The sequence below is a fragment of the Crocuta crocuta genome, unplaced genomic scaffold (genome assembly GCF_008692635.1).
Source record: "Crocuta crocuta isolate KB4526 unplaced genomic scaffold, BGI_CrCroc_1.0 scaffold207, whole genome shotgun sequence".
In the NCBI taxonomy this organism is placed as follows: Eukaryota; Metazoa; Chordata; class Mammalia; order Carnivora; family Hyaenidae; genus Crocuta; species Crocuta crocuta.
Genome location: NW_027531996.1, coordinates 3,542,500 through 3,547,861, shown reverse-complemented (window position 1 = coordinate 3,547,861; position 5,362 = coordinate 3,542,500). Strand labels below are relative to the sequence as shown.

Below are 5,362 nucleotides of genomic sequence, written 5' to 3'. Positions count from 1 at the left end.
CAGCACTGTTGTTCTGGCCAAATAGGGATCTGCCAGGAACTCCCCTGGACCCTCTCCCCCACCCTAGATAAGTACACCCAACCTGCCATGCTCTTTCCATCTCCACATCTAGACGTCACAGGCACCGAGGCAGAGCAGCCTGCCCCAAATTCCGCAGGTGAGGTTGGAGGGGTGAGGATGGGGGTGTTTGCTGGCCGTGTCACTGTATGTCTGTGAGCTGGGAGGGGGGTGGTTGTTTCTGGAGCAGAGTCTCCTCCGAAACCCTCTCTCCACTCGCATCCCTCTGCAGAGAGGATTTGGCCGGTGTGACATTTCCTGACAGCTCTGACAGGCCTCAAGGAGACAATTAATGCCTCACAGCTGCCTCTACCAGGGAAGGTGCCGGAAGAGGAGGATGGCGGGGGAGGGAAGTGTGTAAATTTGCAAAAAGTTTTAAAATAATGGTAGAGAATAGGGAGGGAATTGAATCAAAATCTGACTGAACAAATTCCTCTTGGAACCCCCTCAAGGGCCAGAGAGTGGACACCTGCGGCAAACTTGTGGAATCACCACAGAGAGAGGCTAACAGACTCTGTCGGAGCTTCTGCACAGAAGAAAGCTGATGGCAGAGCCTCTCTCTCTCTGGTCTGGATTCCTGAACTGTTGGACCTTGAACCCTGCCTGCCTCGTGGACGGGGATGGAAGGAATCTAAGGTTGCAGGTGTCTGGCTGTCCAGGCCAGGGAGAGGCAGGCAGCCCCTGGGAAAGTGCTTTCTGATAAGAAGTCAGACAGACAGACAGACAGAGAGATGGACGGGACTCCTTCCTTCCCAGACACCCCCACGTCTGCCCGGGCAGACAGATGGGCCTTTCCTCTGGGCTTTATAGATTAATGAGTCCTTCTTATCAATTATGGAGACAAGAAAGTGTAATTTTCTCCCCATGTTTATACTGTTCAGGATTAATCTGCCTGTAAATGGATAATCTGTCAGCTTTCCGAGACACTGAAGTGGGTAGGGGGTGGGGCAGGAAATGGGGAAGAGATTTACCAGTGGGTAATGCCATCTGCTTTATTAGGTTGTTTTATAAACCTGACATTCAATTTGTTCTGGAGGACTTGGTGACGGATTATTCTGTAAATTCCCAAATAATTACGATAACCAGAGAAAGAGAAAAAAGAGGGAGAGGAAGGTGGGCTTGGAGGGGTGGGGGTGGCCAGCACATCTGTGAATGATGGTTCCAGGAGACAATATCCATCCCCGGCCCCCTCCAGGGTGGGGGAGATTGACAAAAAGGGCCTGGGGTGTCCTTCAACCCTGGGTCTCATCCATCATCTCCCTTCCCCCATCTCCCAAAATTCAGAGTCTCTGCTCCCACCGCACAAGATGGCGAATTCAAGTGAGTGGGGATGGTGTTATCAGTGTGTACATCATATACTTTCTTCTGTCACCTGAGTCTGAAACCCGGGGTCTCCTTCCTAGCTAAGTGAACTTGGGGAAATCACTTCAAGTCTTGTGGCTCAGTTTTTTCACCTGTAAAATGGAGACACCACTGGCACTTCCCTCCTATGGCTGCTACTAGGATCAGATCAGTTCCTACATGGAAGGCACTTTATGCTTGGGGCATACTAAGTGCTGTATAAACTATTATTTATTTGTATTTTTATCGCATAGACCTGAGCCTGCTGCTGACCATATAGTATGCTCTGGATAGATACCGGATGGTTGAGTCTGAAAAATCAGAATGGGAGAATCGGAATCTCAGTGCTGAGAAGCCCCTTAACAACCCGAAGCTTCAGCCCACCCCTCCATCCCCTGCTTGGACACTGCCGGGGACAAGGAGCTTTTTACCTACCATGCAGGTGGCTAGTTCAATCTTCTCTGTTCCAGTGAGTCCTCAAATAAAGACCAAACCAAAGGGTTAGCCCTGCTGGGTTTGCAATGGAAGGCAGGGGAGAGCCCCTCTGGTAAAGCATCGGCTTGATTATGAGCTCTGAGAGCTCGTTTGTCAGCAGAATACTATTCAATTACCCTGTGCACGCTTATCTTTTACATTTCCAAATGCTGCCTTCCACGGCTTCTGTAATCTTATTTGCCGCTTGTGCTTGGGGTGGGAGTTGGTGGGGGAAAGAAGGCCACACAGTATGTGCCCTTCCTTGTGTTCTGGGGTACAAGTGGGTAGTCATGGATCCCATGCAGGGAGAGAGAGGTGGCAGGACTAGAATCCTTATTGCCTGCTCTCTCCGACCACTGCTGTTGTCTTTCAAGCAGAAATCTGTTGCCACAATTGGTTACCCAGATTGAGAGGTTCAGGGACTGGAGCTTCCCACCCAGAAAATGTCTGTGCCTTGAGTGACCACTGAGCAGAGTCCATACCCGTTTACATCTTAGAGGGCATCCTGGACCATCGGCCCCCAGTCATCAAGGGCTTCTCACTAATAAAATGGTTATTTCCTGACTGACACATTCCTTTCTCGAATTATATACACTTACCGCCTCCACTGGTTTATTCAGGAGAAGAGACAAAAGGCTGAGGACTCAAGCCGACTCAGGGCACACGTGGTCACACTCACTCACTCACACTTTCACAAGGAGCAGTCTGGGTGTGGTTCTCAGAGTGAGTTAAGGACCCCGGGGGTCTTCTTGACCAAGATAAATACCTGCAAAACTCCCCAGAGCACTTCATGGTACCAGAGGCTTCTACCAGAATGGCCTGTGGGTTTAAAGACCCAAACATGAACATTATCATCTCAAAATCTGGTAAAAAATAAGGTAAAGATCCCAATAATAATTCATCCCCAAAATATCCCTGTAAGGCTGAGGCTGGCTTCTCTACCAGTAAGTGGGAGCAGGTGGGGTGAGGGGACAAGCACTATGCTCCTCACCTGCCATCCTGCTGCTGCCTCTGAGAAAGGGGGGTTCACTGACTGAGTTTGAACATGGACCTGACACCGTCACGGCAATCCCTCTGCATGGCCTAGGAGTAAGTGGACAGGAAGCCCAAGCCATAGACTCTCTCTGCCTCTTTTCAAAGAAAAGCAGTTTAAGAAAGGTGGAAGAAAGTTCAAGGCCATGTATCAACCTCCTCATTTTATAGAAGAAAAGACTGAGACCTGGAAAGTAATTCAGTGTTGCCTCAGCACAGGGATCCAGTGTCTCCTACCAGATCTCTCTTGCACGGCACCTTTCCTTCTCACCTGCCCCCCCGCCACCTCCATCTCTTCAGGCTTTGGGGGTAAGGGTGGTGGAGGAGGGTGGAGGAAAGACTCCTCTCCCCCTGCCCAAGACGGCCAAAGGAGAGTGTCCTAGAAGGCTCAGAAATCCCCCTTCCACCTGAAGCCTCCTCCACAGCCCACTCTTCCCTTCTGGAAAGTCCATGGCACCCACCACCTGTCCAAGCCCGCTCCGCTGAGCTGTTTAACCCAGAGATACTATTGCCTCTGTGCTTTGATCCTGCAGGCACCTGAAGCTTTGTGTTCTATTATTCACTGCAGGATGGATGCTGGGCTTTTCTTTCCTTATTATGGGCTTTGGTTGGGCTGCCCACTGCCTCCCCAAGGCCACCGGATGAGGTCCATCAATAAGACAGTAGCAGCAACTGGATTTGAGATGCCTTTTGCAGAAGGGATTTGCACCAATTCAGAATCAGGGTTTTCTACGAGCCTCTTTTTTGGAGGAGGTTGGAGAGGAAGACAATGTGTATAAAAATTATGGACGTACATACACAGGTGATGCCACAAGGCATGTCTTACTGCCCAGTTGAGTGACAAGCTCTGAAGGCAGGTCCCCCTCTTATATGTCTGTGTCCCCCATAGCACCCAACACACAGCGAGGCATCTACTGGGTGATCTGGGACAGTTGCTTCCCCTCTCTGGGTCTCAATTTGCCCCTCTGTGTGGTGAGGACTTAGCTCTCCCAAGAGGTCACCCAGTCTCGACATTTCTCGAAGAACATGGAACATCAATGTCACCACCCAGAGTCTACAACCACGAGTCTACACCATGAGCCTTTCAGACACATGTTCTGTCACTGGCATCTCCCTCCATAGGAAACGCTTACAGTCCCCTCTATCACAGAGTGCTCTGATAACCTATGCAGAAGCAGGTGTGGTGAGCTCACACAGTAAACCCAGTATGTGCAGCCAGCATGCACGTTCAGAGGCCGGGGAAAGGAAATACCCTCTACTGGAATGCGTGACCTCCCCAAAAGTGGCACAGCCCTTGAGGGTTCATACCTCCATTCCCCAAGTTACTCTCCTCCTACCAAAACTCCAGGCCAGTGGATCATGTCCATCAGTGGGGATGGAGCCAAGAGCTGGGAGAGCCCACAAAGAGGAAAAGCCCTAAAGAAGCTATTCCCTGGCAGACAGCCCGAGAAACGCAGGTGGAAATGAACAGAGGCAGAGGGGAGTGACGATTTTCATGACAAATCTTTCTATCTCTGACGAGAGGAAACACATTCCAAAGTAACTGCCTGAGACAAGAACAGGGTGGGACGCAAGGAGATAAAGGACAACTCAGAATCAGGAATTAGGGGAGGACTCAGCACACGCGACTAGTGACGGGGAATTTTAAGGGAACTGTATGCCATCTGGCTCCCTAAACAGACTGGGCCACATAATTCTCATTCCACCGTGGGGTTTCACCCTTCTCAGCTAAATCTTCCCTTGTTGGCGTCGCCCTTCAGACGTCGTTGTGACTGGGTGGGTCCCTAGCCACCCCTTTACCCTCACCCCCACCTTGCAGAAAGCTCTCCACCCTGGAAGTGTGACTAGTCCATACAGACTATGTCTTTCTGGGGTGGGCAGAGCAGTGGGTGGTATCCACCCCCCCCCTTAAAGGTCCAGGAGTGGAATTTGTGGGCTGGGCCCAGCTAGCTCTTTCTTCTAAGTCTCCACTCCCTGAGCGGCAGAGTTGTTTGCCAGCTGTGCCTTGCTCAAGGTCGGGGAGCGGGCGGTGGTTCCCAGCACTGCTATCACCTGACATTTACTTTACAGGCTGTTGACTCCCAAACAATACAGTGCATGCCGATTTGCAGGGTACCTTCCGTCTAGTTTTCCAGTAATCCATTCCCATCAAACAAACACGCAGGGTTCCCGCTTGGCCCTTGCGCGGACCTGGAAAAACACAGCGCCTGGCAGAGTGCNGCGCCCGCCTTCCCGGGCCGATTCGCCTGCGCCTGCGCAGACCCGCGGCCCCGGTGGCCCGGTGCCCGGCCCGCGCTTCCGGCCGCCGGGGCGGAGCGGTCCGCTGCGGGCCTGCAGCCGGAGCAGCGGTTCTGGGTACCGGGAGGGAACAATAGACGGATTTCGCCGTCGGGGCCGGCCAGCCTTCCTCCGAGACCCCCGAGACGCGATAAGAGCAGTGAGCTTCGGTCGTGGCCCG

At 52.1% G+C, this 5,362-nt stretch overlaps 1 long non-coding RNA gene across 3 annotated transcripts in view; it reads right to left on the bottom strand.

The window, feature by feature from the left end:
* Positions 1 to 4,319, bottom strand: part of LOC144240723 (uncharacterized) — a 36,714-nt gene extending 32,395 nt beyond the window's left edge. For 2 of the 3 annotated variants that reach the window (XR_013337821.1, XR_013337819.1), the window contains exon 1: positions 4,213 to 4,319. This is a non-coding gene — a long non-coding RNA (uncharacterized LOC144240723). Of the gene's footprint in view, positions 1 to 1,833; positions 1,877 to 4,212 lie in introns of those variants that run through there. The other variant, XR_013337820.1, reaches the window with a different exon arrangement.
* Positions 4,320 to 5,362: the final 1,043 nt, after the last annotated feature.